Source organism: Uloborus diversus, chromosome 3 (genome assembly GCF_026930045.1).
Source record: "Uloborus diversus isolate 005 chromosome 3, Udiv.v.3.1, whole genome shotgun sequence".
In the NCBI taxonomy this organism is placed as follows: domain Eukaryota; kingdom Metazoa; phylum Arthropoda; class Arachnida; order Araneae; family Uloboridae; genus Uloborus; species Uloborus diversus.
The window spans coordinates 8,353,667-8,372,881 of record NC_072733.1 but is presented as its reverse complement, the minus strand read 5'-3'; positions in this window follow the sequence as shown (position 1 = coordinate 8,372,881).

Here is a 19,215-nt window from a genome sequence, read left to right as displayed (position 1 = left end):
TTATGATATAAAACTAATGAAAGTTCCATTTTATTAATGCATACGTCTTTTTGTTCAATTAGAATACATATTAAACATCTGAACTGCTCATCTTTAAACTTAAATTAAATTGCATTTCAAGCAAATGCTAAATATTCTACTTAAAAAAGACGTTTTTCGTTTTTATTTCAAAAAAGAAAATTCTCTCTTTTGTATGCAACGAAGAGATCAAAACTCTGTGCGAAGGTGAAAAAATTTAAATCGAGTTTCTGATGGTATTTCTCTGCAGTGATATCACAAGCGCGTATTTGACTGACAGTTATTTAACAACACGTCAACCCACTTCGCTTCAACTTCCATTTCATAATCCGCACTCAGCACCTTATCTAAACTGCAGATTTCCTTATAACATATTCTCGACAGTGGCTATTGTCGGGAAAGTTTACCTTTCCTGCTATCTACACCTCTATTTCCAAGCGGCATAATACGTCTTCATTATTTAATCAAACTCATGCTGTATAAATTTCGTATTTCGTGCCTCTTGGCACCTCCAATTGGGGTCCGGCAATTAGAGGAGAGGTCACGTAACGTACATCTGCAATTAAGGCGGAAGGTCAAATTGCTGATCATAATGCCATTTCCGATGTAGAGCACGTTGCGTCTTATTCGTAATAATTGGGGAGGATAATGGCTTGTAGGAAAGGCTTAACAATGTCCAATCAATTATATAACATGAAACTTTCTAATATTTGTTTGAATCAAATTGCCACAAAGCCAAAATTCTTGAATTAAAAGCTTTTCTCTCTCTCTCTCTCTCTCTCTCTCTCTCTATATATATATATATATATACACATATAAAACAAGAGATACAATTTAAGACAATTTTAAAATAGAAATTGAAAAAATCAACGACAGTAAAAACTGAAAGAATAAATACAAAAGTGTACCGTAATGCCAGCGCAAAGCTACTAGAAACAAAAACCGTACAAACATATTTACACAAACAGTCAAAATACAAATGACAAAGCAAATGAAAAAAGCGAGAACATCAAAATGGAAAATGAAAAAGGTGAACCCAGGACCAACACTTTCACAAGGGCGTCTTGTTGGTCCTGGGTTCACCTTTTTCATTTGTATTTTGATTGTTTGTGTCAATATATATATATATATATATATATATATATATATATATATATATATATATATATATATATATATATATATATATATATATATATATATATATTATATATATATATATATATATATATATATATATATATTATATATATATACATATATATATATATATATATATTATATATATATAAATATATTATATATACCTATATATATATATATATATATACTAGCTGACCCAGCCACGCGTTGCTGTGGCAAAGAAGTTGGATTAAAATAAACTTGAACTCATTATTTTGATAGAATCAAATAAATATTTTTAATAGAGCTTAAAATAGTATAGCCGATTTTATAACATATGAGATTGATAATGGGCGTTATTCAATATAAAAACGATTCCTAAATGTTCCTGGAAAATTATGGGCAGCTGATGTGGCCAATTTCTGCCAGTATCATGTCAAGCCAAAACCCGGAAAGTTTTCCGATAAAAGTTAATAACCTTCCTGAAATCATCTCGGAAGCCTCTTGAAAAATTCGAAGATCTTCCCGTTTGAAGTTAGTCGTGTTTCTGGAACTTTAGTGTAAACTTAGGAAGGGATTCAAAAAAAAAGCTTAGCACCTTTCTGATTTATTAAGGAACTTCTATAAGCAGTAATGCAAACATAGCCAAAGCTTAGCCAGAACTGCAAGCAATTATCGAAAATTTTTACTCAGTAACGTTTCGGATTTTTTTTTTTTTTTTTTACCGTGCAGGCTGAAGAAAGTACTTATTGAATTCAATAAGTACTAACTAAATTTTCTATGGAAAAAGCACTATACTTACGCTTAGTAAATTTTGTAAGTATAACTTCGGCAAAAAAAAAATGAAAGTGATAGTAAATATCGAAACTGATTGTAAAATAACCGAATGTAGAAACTAAACGTAAACCACCATACACTTTTAGATTCTACACTACATTTTATTCACATTAGCTTTCTCTATAGTTTGTAATCAATAACTTCTTTACAAAATACACTAACTAAATAAAAAATGTATAAAAATTAAATTTTTTTCAATGAAGTAGATAACATTGACTTCGAACTATTGTTTCTATTGAAATACACCGCCAGCTCAGTCAATTCCAGCCGAGGACTGCAGTTTCGTGCTTATTAGCACTCTTCAGCCCGGCATAGGACTAACTGAGCTGGAGGTGGAAAAACCTCTTAAGGAAGCCAAGAGAGCCAAACAAACTGGTAGCTAACATAGAGTCAGCACTGACCACTGTATTTCATGTATTTCTGCCTTAGCCCTGGCTATAGGGCGTAACTTACTGAATATTGTTTCTATTATTTGAAAACTGAAAACTGTCTAAGCACTAAGTTGTGCACAATGTTCTTGATCAACCAGTCTTTTGCTAATACGAAAAGTATGATAACTTTCCACGTGTGAGTAGGCAATATTTCGTTGCCCATAAGAGAAATATTTATGTTTCAAGAACAAACCGAAAGAAGACATTTTTTGTTCTTTAAATCTATTTATGGTCTTTGCAAAAACTAAGCGAATCAAAAATAGAAGCCTTTCAAATGTGTTTGAAAATTATGACGCTAATAATGGATTACGTGGCAACACAAACATTTCTCCTTAAACTTTTCCGACAAATATTGTTGACTTTATGTAGAAACGTGTACCGTTGCGTAATTTAGGTGGGTTTAAATCGCGAAATAGAATAAATTGTTGAGCCAATTTTCAACCGGAAATCGTGTAGACGCATTCCTGGTGTATCCAGGGAATTTAAAAATTCATTTGGAGTGTTTACTGCTTTGTTTTCATCGACAACTTGTTCAGCATCAATGGAGAGCTTTTTTTTAAAGCCGTCAGTAATGGCTCATTATTCGCAATAATTGTAGCTAAGACAGAGTCATTGCTCTGTTGTTATACGTTGCAAATCAGTGTTAATTAAGTCGGTGGCCCAACTATCAAGTGACGGCATATCATAATAACTAAGTGGTAAATTTGAAATTGAAACGCAAAAACCTTCAGTTAAAGCTAAAGCTTCATATTCATCTCTGGTGTAAAATCTGGATTTGGACATTTGTGTGTTTGTTAAACTTTATGAAATACGTCTTCAAACGTGAAAGTAATATAGTTTCTCCTTAAAAAATAATGATTGTGTTGGATAGTATGTCGTCAAAATTGTTTTAAACAGTTGACGAATACTGTTTCTCCTTATGTCAAACCTGCATTAGAAAGTGTCAACTCCCAATGACTTTGTGCTACCAATAAATACAACTTGCGACATGCATCAGGATATGTATTTGACAGTCGACAATTGACGATCCACAAATATTCCTGTCTGTTCGGGAATGTTTACCGAAAACAAACCTGCTACAAAACCAGCGCGATTACAGAGGCAATTATGATTTTTAAAAAATTAAATTTATCTAGAAATAGACTCTCAATTAGTTCACTTTTCGTCTCAACGGCAGTGCAGAAATTGTCTGGCTATTTCTTGTACTGTATATTTTGATAGATATATATATATCTATATATATAAAAATCTCGTGTCACGATGTTTGTTCGGGGTAAACTCCGAAACTACTCAACCGATTTTTCTCAAATTTCATATCAATGTGTCATTTGGTCCAACTTAAAAGATAGGATAGTTTTTGTAATTTTTTACTGCAAATTTCATATTAATTATGCAATAATAGTGTGAATTAATTGTTTAGTTCTAAAAATTCTTAATAGATGGCGGTGTAAGTTAATTAATCGATATAACTCTAACATCGTATGACTTACTGCTAAAAACACCATGATAAAAAAGCTCAGAGATGTTGCTTAGAATTTCCATATAACGTTTCGGGATATTACAGGTTATTATTTACTTCCTGAGAAAATCAACTATATTTTTCAAAACGTTTCCTTGAATTGCTACAAATTGAAGATTTCACACCGTTGTGAAAATTATTTTTCTCCACCAGTATCAAGATTAACTAAACGTATTTAATAGGTGTATCGGTTTCGGAGTGATTGCGGTTTGTCTAGATTGACTCAACACCCAATGAGTGCGAAAAGTTATCTGGATCACGAAGCTTTGCAAGAGTTGCAGCGGAACTACATTCGAGCTACTTGCTTTAGAGTCTGTCTTCGCGTTGGCAATGCGTGTATTAATGCTTTGAGAGCTTTCTTAGAAAAGCAGGAAGGTTCCAGGCTATTATATTAATCCTGCGTTAGGCTTCTCTGCAGGTGCCAGAATCATAACTGCCTTTTTAACCAAGAAGACTACTGAATTCTTCAAAAATTTTCCAGGTTTATTTCAGGAAAGTTAATGAATTTAAGCGGAAAACAATTTTTTTCTTTATTTTGTTCCCCAGAAAATTTTTAATATCATTAATTCTTGCAAAGATACATTCGCAACAGAAAATTGCAGTGACAATTGCATCGTCAGGCATTGCTGCTACTTTTTTCAGATGGTACACGAACAGCACATTCAGCTTTAAAGTTGCCTATTAAATATTCATAACAAACAAAACACAATGTGTACAATAAAGAAAAAAAAGACGTGGTATGGCTGTAGTGTTGCAAGAGAGTGAAATTATAATTTGGGATGAGTGTACTATGTCTCATGAGTAAAAGCATTCATTCGAAGCACATCATAGGATTATGCAAGATTTGAATGGCAACGATAAACTTTTAGGCGAAATTGTCTGAATACTGTCTGGGGACTTCCGGCAGACATTACCAGTTATTCCGATGAAATCAACGCATGTTTAAAAAAAACGTTTTTTATAGCGTAATGACGAGATAATGCGATTGGCCATGAACATGCGCGTATAAACGCAAAATAATCTAATCGCATAAGTATTTTCTAAGCAATTGCTGAGTATTGGAAACGGTGAAATTGAACTGTATCAAAATATACAGTACAAGAAATAGCCAGACAATTTCTGCACTGCCGTTGAGACGAAAAGTGAACTAATTGAGAGTCTATTTCTAGATAAATTTAATTTTTTAAAAATCATAATTGCCTCTGTAATCGCGCTGGTTTTGTAGCAGGTTTGTTTTCGGTAAACATTCCCGAACAGACAGGAATATTTGTGGATCGTCAATTGTCGACTGTCAAATACATATCCTGATGCATGTCGCAAGTTGTATTTATTGGTAGCACAAAGTCATTGGGAGTTGACACTTTCTAATGCAGGTTTGACATAAGGAGAAACAGTATTCGTCAACTGTTTAAAACAATTTTGACGACATACTATCCAACACAATCATTATTTTTTAAGGAGAAACTATATTACTTTCACGTTTGAAGACGTATTTCATAAAGTTTAACAAACACACAAATGTCCAAATCCAGATTTTACACCAGAGATGAATATGAAGCTTTAGCTTTAACTGAAGGTTTTTGCGTTTCAATTTCAAATTTACCACTTAGTTATTATGATATGCCGTCACTTGATAGTTGGGCCACCGACTTAATTAACACTGATTTGCAACGTATAACAACAGAGCAATGACTCTGTCTTAGCTACAATTATTGCGAATAATGAGCCATTACTGACGGCTTTAAAAAAAAGCTCTCCATTGATGCTGAACAAGTTGTCGATGAAAACAAAGCAGTAAACACTCCAAATGAATTTTTAAATTCCCTGGATACACCAGGAATGCGTCTACACGATTTCCGGTTGAAAATTGGCTCAACAATTTATTCTATTTCGCGATTTAAACCCACCTAAATTACGCAACGGTACACGTTTCTACATAAAGTCAACAATATTTGTCGGAAAAGTTTAAGGAGAAATGTTTGTGTTGCCACGTAATCCATTATTAGCGTCATAATTTTCAAACACATTTGAAAGGCTTCTATTTTTGATTCGCTTAGTTTTTGCAAAGACCATAAATAGATTTAAAGAACAAAAAATGTCTTCTTTCGGTTTGTTCTTGAAACATAAATATTTCTCTTATGGGCAACGAAATATTGCCTACTCACACGTGGAAAGTTATCATACTTTTCGTATTAGCAAAAGACTGGTTGATCAAGAACATTGTGCACAACTTAGTGCTTAGACAGTTTTCAGTTTTCAAATAATAGAAACAATATTCAGTAAGTTACGCCCTATAGCCAGGGCTAAGGCAGAAATACATGAAATACAGTGGTCAGTGCTGACTCTATGTTAGCTACCAGTTTGTTTGGCTCTCTTGGCTTCCTTAAGAGGTTTTTCCACCTCCAGCTCAGTTAGTCCTATGCCGGGCTGAAGAGTGCTAATAAGCACGAAACTGCAGTCCTCGGCTGGAATTGACTGAGCTGGCGGTGTATTTCAATAGAAACAATAGTTCGAAGTCAATGTTATCTACTTCATTGAAAAAAATTTAATTTTTATACATTTTTTATTTAGTTAGTGTATTTTGTAAAGAAGTTATTGATTACAAACTATAGAGAAAGCTAATGTGAATAAAATGTAGTGTAGAATCTAAAAGTGTATGGTGGTTTACGTTTAGTTTCTACATTCGGTTATTTTACAATCAGTTTCGATATTTACTATCACTTTCATTTTTTTTTTGCCGAAGTTATACTTACAAAATTTACTAAGCGTAAGTATAGTGCTTTTTCCATAGAAAATTTAGTTAGTACTTATTGAATTCAATAAGTACTTTCTTCAGCCTGCACGGTAAAAAAAAAAAAAAAAAATCCGAAACGTTACTGAGTAAAAATTTTCGATAATTGCTTGCAGTTCTGGCTAAGCTTTGGCTATGTTTGCATTACTGCTTATAGAAGTTCCTTAATAAATCAGAAAGGTGCTAAGCTTTTTTTTTGAATCCCTTCCTAAGTTTACACTAAAGTTCCAGAAACACGACTAACTTCAAACGGGAAGATCTTCGAATTTTTCAAGAGGCTTCCGAGATGATTTCAGGAAGGTTATTAACTTTTATCGGAAAACTTTCCGGGTTTTGGCTTGACATGATACTGGCAGAAATTGGCCACATCAGCTGCCCATAATTTTCCAGGAACATTTAGGAATCGTTTTTATATTGAATAACGCCCATTATCAATCTCATATGTTATAAAATCGGCTATACTATTTTAAGCTCTATTAAAAATATTTATTTGATTCTATCAAAATAATGAGTTCAAGTTTATTTTAATCCAACTTCTTTGCCACAGCAACGCGTGGCTGGGTCAGCTAGTATATATATATATATATATATATATATATATATATATATATATATATCTATATATATAAAAATCTCGTGTCACGATGTTTGTTCGGGGTAAACTCCGAAACTACTCAACCGATTTTTCTCAAATTTCATATCAATGTGTCATTTGGTCCAACTTAAAAGATAGGATAGTTTTTGTAATTTTTTACTGCAAATTTCATATTAATTATGCAATAATAGTGTGAATTAATTGTTTAGTTCTAAAAATTCTTAATAGATGGCGGTGTAAGTTAATTAATCGATATAACTCTAACATCGTATGACTTACTGCTAAAAACACCATGATAAAAAAGCTCAGAGATGTTGCTTAGAATTTCCATATAACGTTTCGGGATATTACAGGTTATTATTTACTTCCTGAGAAAATCAACTATATTTTTCAAAACGTTTCCTTGAATTGCTACAAATTGAAGATTTCACACCGTTGTGAAAATTATTTTTCTCCACCAGTATCAAGATTAACTAAACGTATTTAATAGGTGTATCGGTTTCGGAGTGATTGCGGTTTGTCTAGATTGACTCAACACCCAATGAGTGCGAAAAGTTATCTGGATCACGAAGCTTTGCAAGAGTTGCAGCGGAACTACATTCGAGCTACTTGCTTTAGAGTCTGTCTTCGCGTTGGCAATGCGTGTATTAATGCTTTGAGAGCTTTCTTAGAAAAGCAGGAAGGTTCCAGGCTATTATATTAATCCTGCGTTAGGCTTCTCTGCAGGTGCCAGAATCATAACTGCCTTTTTAACCAAGAAGACTACTGAATTCTTCAAAAATTTTCCAGGTTTATTTCAGGAAAGTTAATGAATTTAAGCGGAAAACAATTTTTTTCTTTATTTTGTTCCCCAGAAAATTTTTAATATCATTAATTCTTGCAAAGATACATTCGCAACAGAAAATTGCAGTGACAATTGCATCGTCAGGCATTGCTGCTACTTTTTTCAGATGGTACACGAACAGCACATTCAGCTTTAAAGTTGCCTATTAAATATTCATAACAAACAAAACACAATGTGTACAATAAAGAAAAAAAAGACGTGGTATGGCTGTAGTGTTGCAAGAGAGTGAAATTATAATTTGGGATGAGTGTACTATGTCTCATGAGTAAAAGCATTCATTCGAAGCACATCATAGGATTATGCAAGATTTGAATGGCAACGATAAACTTTTAGGCGAAATTGTCTGAATACTGTCTGGGGACTTCCGGCAGACATTACCAGTTATTCCGATGAAATCAACGCATGTTTAAAAAAAACGTTTTTTATAGCGTAATGACGAGATAATGCGATTGGCCATGAACATGCGCGTATAAACGCAAAATAATCTAATCGCATAAGTATTTTCTAAGCAATTGCTGAGTATTGGAAACGGTGAAATTGAACTGTATCAAAATATACAGTACAAGAAATAGCCAGACAATTTCTGCACTGCCGTTGAGACGAAAAGTGAACTAATTGAGAGTCTATTTCTAGATAAATTTAATTTTTTAAAAATCATAATTGCCTCTGTAATCGCGCTGGTTTTGTAGCAGGTTTGTTTTCGGTAAACATTCCCGAACAGACAGGAATATTTGTGGATCGTCAATTGTCGACTGTCAAATACATATCCTGATGCATGTCGCAAGTTGTATTTATTGGTAGCACAAAGTCATTGGGAGTTGACACTTTCTAATGCAGGTTTGACATAAGGAGAAACAGTATTCGTCAACTGTTTAAAACAATTTTGACGACATACTATCCAACACAATCATTATTTTTTAAGGAGAAACTATATTACTTTCACGTTTGAAGACGTATTTCATAAAGTTTAACAAACACACAAATGTCCAAATCCAGATTTTACACCAGAGATGAATATGAAGCTTTAGCTTTAACTGAAGGTTTTTGCGTTTCAATTTCAAATTTACCACTTAGTTATTATGATATGCCGTCACTTGATAGTTGGGCCACCGACTTAATTAACACTGATTTGCAACGTATAACAACAGAGCAATGACTCTGTCTTAGCTACAATTATTGCGAATAATGAGCCATTACTGACGGCTTTAAAAAAAAGCTCTCCATTGATGCTGAACAAGTTGTCGATGAAAACAAAGCAGTAAACACTCCAAATGAATTTTTAAATTCCCTGGATACACCAGGAATGCGTCTACACGATTTCCGGTTGAAAATTGGCTCAACAATTTATTCTATTTCGCGATTTAAACCCACCTAAATTACGCAACGGTACACGTTTCTACATAAAGTCAACAATATTTGTCGGAAAAGTTTAAGGAGAAATGTTTGTGTTGCCACGTAATCCATTATTAGCGTCATAATTTTCAAACACATTTGAAAGGCTTCTATTTTTGATTCGCTTAGTTTTTGCAAAGACCATAAATAGATTTAAAGAACAAAAAATGTCTTCTTTCGGTTTGTTCTTGAAACATAAATATTTCTCTTATGGGCAACGAAATATTGCCTACTCACACGTGGAAAGTTATCATACTTTTCGTATTAGCAAAAGACTGGTTGATCAAGAACATTGTGCACAACTTAGTGCTTAGACAGTTTTCAGTTTTCAAATAATAGAAACAATATTCAGTAAGTTACGCCCTATAGCCAGGGCTAAGGCAGAAATACATGAAATACAGTGGTCAGTGCTGACTCTATGTTAGCTACCAGTTTGTTTGGCTCTCTTGGCTTCCTTAAGAGGTTTTTCCACCTCCAGCTCAGTTAGTCCTATGCCGGGCTGAAGAGTGCTAATAAGCACGAAACTGCAGTCCTCGGCTGGAATTGACTGAGCTGGCGGTGTATTTCAATAGAAACAATAGTTCGAAGTCAATGTTATCTACTTCATTGAAAAAAATTTAATTTTTATACATTTTTTATTTAGTTAGTGTATTTTGTAAAGAAGTTATTGATTACAAACTATAGAGAAAGCTAATGTGAATAAAATGTAGTGTAGAATCTAAAAGTGTATGGTGGTTTACGTTTAGTTTCTACATTCGGTTATTTTACAATCAGTTTCGATATTTACTATCACTTTCATTTTTTTTTTGCCGAAGTTATACTTACAAAATTTACTAAGCGTAAGTATAGTGCTTTTTCCATAGAAAATTTAGTTAGTACTTATTGAATTCAATAAGTACTTTCTTCAGCCTGCACGGTAAAAAAAAAAAAAAAATCCGAAACGTTACTGAGTAAAAATTTTCGATAATTGCTTGCAGTTCTGGCTAAGCTTTGGCTATGTTTGCATTACTGCTTATAGAAGTTCCTTAATAAATCAGAAAGGTGCTAAGCTTTTTTTTTGAATCCCTTCCTAAGTTTACACTAAAGTTCCAGAAACACGACTAACTTCAAACGGGAAGATCTTCGAATTTTTCAAGAGGCTTCCGAGATGATTTCAGGAAGGTTATTAACTTTTATCGGAAAACTTTCCGGGTTTTGGCTTGACATGATACTGGCAGAAATTGGCCACATCAGCTGCCCATAATTTTCCAGGAACATTTAGGAATCGTTTTTATATTGAATAACGCCCATTATCAATCTCATATGTTATAAAATCGGCTATACTATTTTAAGCTCTATTAAAAATATTTATTTGATTCTATCAAAATAATGAGTTCAAGTTTATTTTAATCCAACTTCTTTGCCACAGCAACGCGTGGCTGGGTCAGCTAGTATATATATATATATATATATATATATATATATATATATATATATATATATATATATATATATATATATATATGTGTGTGTGTGTGTGTGTGTGTGTGTGTGTGTGTACATGTATATATACCTTTTTTGAAAACATAGATTTATTTACCAAAAATTAATCTTGTCTTAGTTAAATCTAACATTGTTTTTTGACTCTTACGTCTTTCAAGGGTTCACGACTCTTTGAAATGAAAAGGCGGATCCATGTACGCCCGATAAACATGTCTGCAATATTTTGTAAATTCGAACTTACATTCTTGGTCCTTGAAAATGTGCCTATGTTTATTTAAAGTTGATGAAAATTCTAAAACTTCACTAGGACCCTTTTAATAGCGGAGGGAACCCGGATAGAACGTTAATTACTAACACCCGGGGATATAGGGAGAGAGTGGGCACAGTGAGACCGTTGTGTGACGGGGGTACATTGAATGGGTACAGTTGACGGACGGTTGACGTCATTGTAGCAGATTTTTTTATTACTTCATGAAATATACTTGGAGTTTAGGTAACATTAAGTGTGCACCTGTGAATTTTAGTTAATAAAACATTTTATTAGCTATATTTTTTTTCTGTTTTGCTGTGGAAGGCTTGAACGTTGGTGGTTTGAAGAGTTTTTTATTTATTTATTTATTTATTTTTTTTGACCTTATAGCACAAGCACAGTTTTTCGGGTACATCTAGTAATTAAATAAATAAAAAGTACTCGTATATACCATCTAGGATCTAGCCCTAATCATCCAGCCTCCATCATTAATTTATATTTTAAAATCAGATTACAATTTTCCTAAACACGAATTGCGATAAGACCCTACTCGTTGGGTTTCTTGTTTCTATAAACGGCTCCTATTACAAACATAATTTTAATTCAAGTTATCAAAACTCAAATTTTGTCTAAAGAGGATTGTGAAATATTATAAAGTTGAGAGGGGTCTGGTATTAAGTGTTTTTTGAGGAACATGGACACCACCGTCCCGGAGGAGCACCGCTAGCTCAGGCTGATGGTCGTTGCGGCTTGCGGAGTTCCAGAATTCAAAAGGATTCGGAGCGTAATTTTCAATCAGTTGATGATAGTCAGAAATTCGTTTGATTTATTAATAAACAAATAAATGTAAAGTATATGCTACTAAAACCAAAACGAATCCGAAAATAATTTATTAAATCAAAAAAGTACTAAATGACCATTGAATGTCACTTAACGAAGTGCTACAATGTTGTGTGGTGGGACGCTAGACCCACCACACCAAATTGTCTGTCATAAAAAATGATTCGGTGAGCTCTTTTTATAATTTTAACTTTTTTCTCTTTTTTGGCTAAATTTTTTTGCTTGGACATCTACGTTCAATGTATACCTTTTCTTGTAAACTGGAAAAATTACGGAGTTAAACATTTACTTAAAAAAACTGAATTTGATGATGCAGGCCAAAAAAAAAAGAAGCATAATAAATGAATATCTACGGTGTATATTTTTTCTACACTGAAAGAACAAATATCGTCACGCCGTTTAACAATGAGAAAGTACCAGACAATGGACTTTCTTATTTTCAGTTGATTAGTATAGTAAATTTGGTCATGTTTTAATATTTTGTTTGGGTTTTTTTTGACTAGATTATGTGAGACAAAAAAAAAAAAAAAGAATCAATAAGAAGTTTATTGCTTGCATTTCATAAACTAAGGAAAAAAGCTCCTTGTTTTAATATTAAGCCACAAAAGCTCGGATGAAACTAATGACATTTTACTAAATACTATAAATAGTTTAAAATGTTTCTTTAAGAACGCTGCAAGATATGTTTTACCACCACCATTAATTTTTGTATTACAAATAGTTTGACCTTTTTATACAATTTCGTTTAGGTTTAGAAAAAATTTGGTTCGATAATGATAAAAATGAAAATGTTTTTTTTTTCAGAAATTTGTGCAAGCTAAAGCTGTTTTTTTCCTTCCTTTTTTTTTGCAATGTTTGCGTAGTACATGCAAATTGTAATATTGCTGCTGCTTGTCTCTAAAAAATATTCATGCTTGGATTTTAGTAAAATAGTTTCTAAAAACCAGAAAAAAAAGGTGTTGTAATTCAGGTTTACTTAATAGCTTAATTTTATTTTTTACGTAAAAGTCATTCTTTGGAGTGAAATATTCATTTTAGCAAATGAAAAACATTTGTAATGAAAATAATTAAGCGCTAAAGTGTGAAATTACGATTTTTAATTTTGATAGTAAAATGTAAATTCTAGACAATCAATTATCTTTAAAATAAGAATTCCGAAATTACCTCAATAAATTGTTGGGTAACGATTCAAATTCCGTTGTCGTGCATTGTCAAATAATTTTTTTTTAAATCAAAGCACAACTATTGCATTTGAATTGGATTTTAATGTTATTGATGTGAAAGTAACAGAGGATTTCAATAGAACTAAATAAATATGAATATCTAACATATCAAATGACTTGTTTTACCCAATAAGACGATGATGTCAAATAGCACCTACATTTTTTCTCACATTTCATTGTTTTTTCCGTAGTCGGGTTTCAGTTTTTTTTAATTTGTTTCACGTGTTTATTACATTTGATTTTAACTATTTTATCATTTACTCGTATTTACGTCATGCATTTTACTTTTAAACTAGCCGACTTCGGTAGCAATATTGTTCTTTTTTTTATGCAAATATATGTTTCGGCACTTCTTGAATTTGGTAGCTGTGGCACACTTACACACACGCATACACATTTTATTGTATGAGGAGGCAGTGAAAAGCAAAATGATTTTAGTGACGAAGTTAAAAGTTTGGAGGTAACCAGTGCAAATAGTAGGACGACCTCTCCTGTTTCCAGGGGCAAGAAATAGTACTAGTAGCCCTAGTAGGTGCTGCTGAACATCCTGATTTAGATTTGTTTTTAAATAAAAGCGTACCTAGGATCTGAACTTTAAACACGATTTACTCGAAACTTTAAATAGTCCACTTACATCCCTTTGCTTCCCACTGCCTCATATGTATATACTATGTATAGATACATGAATCTACTGTTTATTATGACACGTAGGTTAAGTGAAAGTAGTTGACTCTAATGAGACACGAATTAACTACTAAACACTAAATATCCTCCGCATTATTTCTTTCAAATTTATAATCTTTGAAAAAACTGAAATTTTTTTAAGGAAACACCATTAAAATATCCTTGTTATATTAAGGAAGTCATGCGTTTTCTCGTTTTATAGTATATATTTCTCGTAAAGTTGGTATTTTGTGATATATAGCTTATTTTATAGCAAAAAGAACATTCTACAAAAAAATAAATTTTATAGGATATCCACTTCTGCCCCTTACGTAAGTCTTCCTTTAATCATTCTTTCTATTTGCTTATATCTGCAACCGAATGCCTCGTATTTTTTCGTATACACAGGAGACTGCAATATACATTTTAAATTCTAGTCGGAACAAACGGAATTTACTTCGATGGAACTTTAGAGATACGTATAAATAATAAATTGAAAATCGTAAGCCCAGGAATAAAAGAAGTAAAAAACAACTTTCTCATTCAGCATACAAAAAGCACAATTGGTCAGTTCTACAAACAGAATAACATTACAGAAATCACAAGAGAACAAGTTGAATAACAGAGTGCATGTCTATTAGACTATGTACTAAATCTATAAAATACGCTTCTTTTAGTAATACTTCAACATATGATTTTCGTATTGTAGTTGAACTTTGAAATTTTACTGTAAATATTCGTAGTTTAAGAATCGAAAAAATATTGCAAATGTACTAATGACTAGAAGAAAAGGGTAAATATGTAAGAGATGGTATTAACTATTATAGCTCAGTTCCTGAATATGAGGAGAGGCTGAAAAATAATGTTCAAATGCTTTTTCAATACAAAGAAAATGAAACTAAACTGGGGCCAGTATTTACAAACAATTCTTAAGCTTCAAAATCACATATATTACTTTTTAAAACATATTAAATGCATAATGATATTTTTCTCCAAACGGGAAAAACGTTTTTTCATTCCGTCTCAGTAATATGCTACACTCTTAAAAATTCAGGAAGATTTTCTGGTAATTGTTACTGTGAAATGGCGGACTTAACGCATCGCTGATTTTAACGGTAATTTATACCGGAAAAATAAGCCATCCCAGCTCCAATTGGTTGCTGTGACCTACCGAGGAAACCGTTAAATTTTACAGTAACATTTGATTTTTACGGTAATAGTTACTGGCAACATGGATGCCAGTAACAATTACCGTAAATTTTCGGGAACATTTTTAACAATGTACCATTTTTTCTGGAATCAAACACGCAGTATTTGCCATCAACTTATTCTCCGAGGTGTAAATATTGTCATTGCAATTAATCTTGAGTAGCAGACAAAAATAGAAATCGCAAAAAACTGCCGAGAATGGCGGATCCGTTTGAACTTCACAAAGCCTTTGCAGTTAAGCAAGAGTTGCGCGAATGGCCGTTGTCATGCAGCAAGATTATTTACGCCAAACTGCTTCTGGGGATTTCTAATCAAATACGAATTTGCGCTGTTTATTGTCTGTAAAAAGTTTAAAGTGATGAAACAAAGTGAAAAAAAAAGAAAAAAAAAAATTATACGCAGTCCTTAGATCCCCTCCATCGTATTTAGGGAAATCAGAAACATCAAACAACAATATGATTAAAAAAAATGACATTAGTACGACCAATATTCACTGGAATCTGAAACGCAGTGTTTGCTGACTTGTAACACTGTACACTCGTGATCATTTATATCTTTTGAAGTGAAATACAGCGATTAACAAAGGTGGTTATTATATATGTGCCTAAAGGGGGGGGGGAGGTGTTTCAAATTTTACGAGTTTTTATAGCGTGTTTTTACATATCGCAGTATAAACTTGCATTTGTTTTTTGATATATATTTTTCTTCGAATATCAATTTTCTAAAAGGCTGTTATGTTGCAATACTAGTTTCTGGTTAATCCCTACTCTATAGTGGTAGGACTTTGATGGTAAATATTTCAAAACTTTTGTGTAAGTATTATATTTTAATGCTGATTATGTCCCTTAATATAATTGTAGGGATCTAGAAACTGTGTATAGAGTTAGATTTTGCTGTTTTTCTTTCTATTTTTTGCTATTTTTTCTTTTCACTTAACACTTTTAATATCTTAACTCTGCACCGTATTTCAACATTTTTTTTAATTGGAAGTTTTCTAGTGCTAACGATTGCGAAAAAAGAGGTCCTGCAGGCTGAACGCTGACACGATGTATATATAGATACCAAAGGTAATTTCCGGCATTCCTGTTTTTTGCCTTATTTCACTCGCGCAACTAAAACAAGAAAAGAGGAAAAATTCTATTTGCTTTGATTTATTTTTAGCTATTAACATTTTTTTCCCCTAACGTTAAACTAAATATAGTGCACTATTACATACCATGCTGATTTCTAACAAAGAGAAAAAATTAATTAACTGAAATGTTGAAAATATCTATCTGTTTTGGAACAGATTTCGAAAAATATGTTATCATTAAAAACACAATAAGCTGCGAATGTGCCAAGGCGGAAACGAGTAATTAACAACTAGTGGAAAAATTTAATTGCCATTGATGTCATTACCCTAAGTAATCTACTGAAAACGATGCTTTTCAAATTATAGTAACTGCATGTAGCCCGCTTACAGTAAATATTAGTTCAACAATTTATAATACTTACGCCAAGATGTTTTATGAAATAATATATCAAGGTAAAATATTGCTTGATTGATACTTTTCGCCAAAAGAGCTTCTGTTGCATTTTTTAGCAGATGCAATAGCCTCTCTGTTTCTAGAAAAAAAATTATAATATAAAAAAAAAACTGATCGCAGTTGAGGCATAGTTCAATAGTACTTAATAAGAAAATACACCGTTAAATGTATTTTTTCAACACATTTTTTAGTAATATTTTACTGCATCATGACTTTTTTTTTCTATTCTATTTCTATTCAAGAGTCACAACTGACTACAACTGTATTTATGTCGAGGTCTGCATACTAGTGCCTTGCCTCCATTATTTTATATACCGATAGATGGCAGCACCATCACCGGATCGAACAGTTAATGAGAATTTAGAGCTAGTCCAAGAGCTAATAGCTACCTGGTACTAGCACCCCCAGAGGTATCGTTTCACTTGGAGGACATTGAGACCACGAGCATATTTAACGTCGCCCAGTCCCCTTTAATGACGACGGTGGGTCTTCGACCAGCGGGGATCGAACCCGAGCCCCTCCGGCCCCGAGTCCAATGCCCTACCGATCAGGCTACCACGGCCTCTTTTTTTTTTTTTTTTAAATTTATGTTTTCTCATTCTGAATTTATTCCTCTTCTTCTTTTTTTTTTTTTTTTTTTTTTGTTGATTTATGTTTTCTCAGGATCTCAATAAAGTCCTAATTTTATTCTTTTCTTAAGTCTCAAAACGAGGATTAAATCAACGCACTTGACGGCTTAACAACATTCTCTATGTTAAGAAACAAATCAATTGCTTTGTGTTAAAAGGTAAAACATAATTAGACAATATACGAAAAGCACAAGTTTATAAAGCATTGAATTGCAAACACGTGTTTCGCGGAGTGATGAAAACTTCTTTTCAATGCAAAAGTAATGGATAAATATAAATCTGACAAAAGTTCGAACGTCCTTGTAACTCCGAGGCACATATCTGAAATTTTTCGCAAATTCGTGCATTTTTTTATGTTAATTATCTTCCAGATTCTTTATCTTACATAAATATGCACATAATTTATCAGAAATAAAGTTCATAAGCTGTTTAACTTTCCTTTTAGTTTCTGAACGAAACCTTTAAAGTATTGTGAAATATTTGACACTGCTTCACTTCAACCTCTTATTTAATAAATAATTTAAATCCCACATCCACATTCTTTGACGAAGATAACACTGCTTTCCGAATAAAAGTTTGCAAATGTAAGTATCTGAGCCAAACAAAGGAAATTGAATATGTTGCCTTTTCTAGCATTATTTACTCCATCCAATACTATTTCTCTTTCTTAAGTCACGAAAGAAAAACATTTTGTCGATGTGCTCAAAATTATAAATAATACTTACAAGAAACAAACTAAGTACAAATGGATATGTGCTTTCTAATATTCATGACGGTTTTAGTTACATAGCATTTTGATCAGTTCGAGTCTCTTTGATATTTTGAACTCAAAATTGCTGATCATATTTCTATTTTTGGGTGAAATATTCGCAGAGATATATCGAATTAGATTTCATAAAGACTCAAGTTCGCTTGAAAAGCACTTTAAAATGATTTTTAAAGAAAATAAACATTTTTTTTTGTTTTGTTGCAAAGAATAAAAAGTTAAAAATGCTATTGAAGTAAACTGATCTCTTAGAAAACCTGTAAAGATAATTTCAATATGAAACGTTGTTAGAGGTCACCTTCAAAGTGTGTGTAAACGATATAACTATTTGTCATTTGATACAAAGATTTTTGAATTCCATGCATAGTAGTACAGCTTTTCTCTACCTCTGGGGTAGTATCATGCACCCACAGAGGGCATGATGTTCGTAAGAGTGAGGCGCGAGCATAACGAAAAAGCAAGATTCTTAAGTATTGATTAATTAACTGAAAGAAACGCGAAAATCAGTACAAAGTAAAGGAAATAACCAAAATTTTCAAGCACAAACGTACATATTTCTGCAGACACGTGTTTCGGGGATTCAAAGAACCGGCTTTTTAATGCAAACTGGTGAGCTTTTGGATGTAAAAAGTGCTTTTACCGGATGAGTTTATTACAAAAGCTCACTATTTTGAATTGAAAAAGGGGTTACTTTAAACCCTGAAACGCGTGTCTGATGTTATATATATATATATATATATATATATATATATATATATATATATATATATATATATATATATATATATATATATATATATATATGTATATATGTATATCTTCTATACATATAATAAAATAAGATGTTTGTGTGTGTGTGGCGCGCTTCCCGGGAAAACGGTAAGGCCTAGAAAGATGAAATTTGGTATACAGGTGCTGTTTTTGCCGAAGATGTGCACCTCGGGCTTCGATTTTTGATATTTTAATTAGAAAATAATTATTTAATGTTTTATGTGTTTTTTTGCACTTTTTACCTCACAGACCCCGAACCAATTGCACTACACGAGTATTTTTTGTATTATAGTGTAGGAAATTTAAT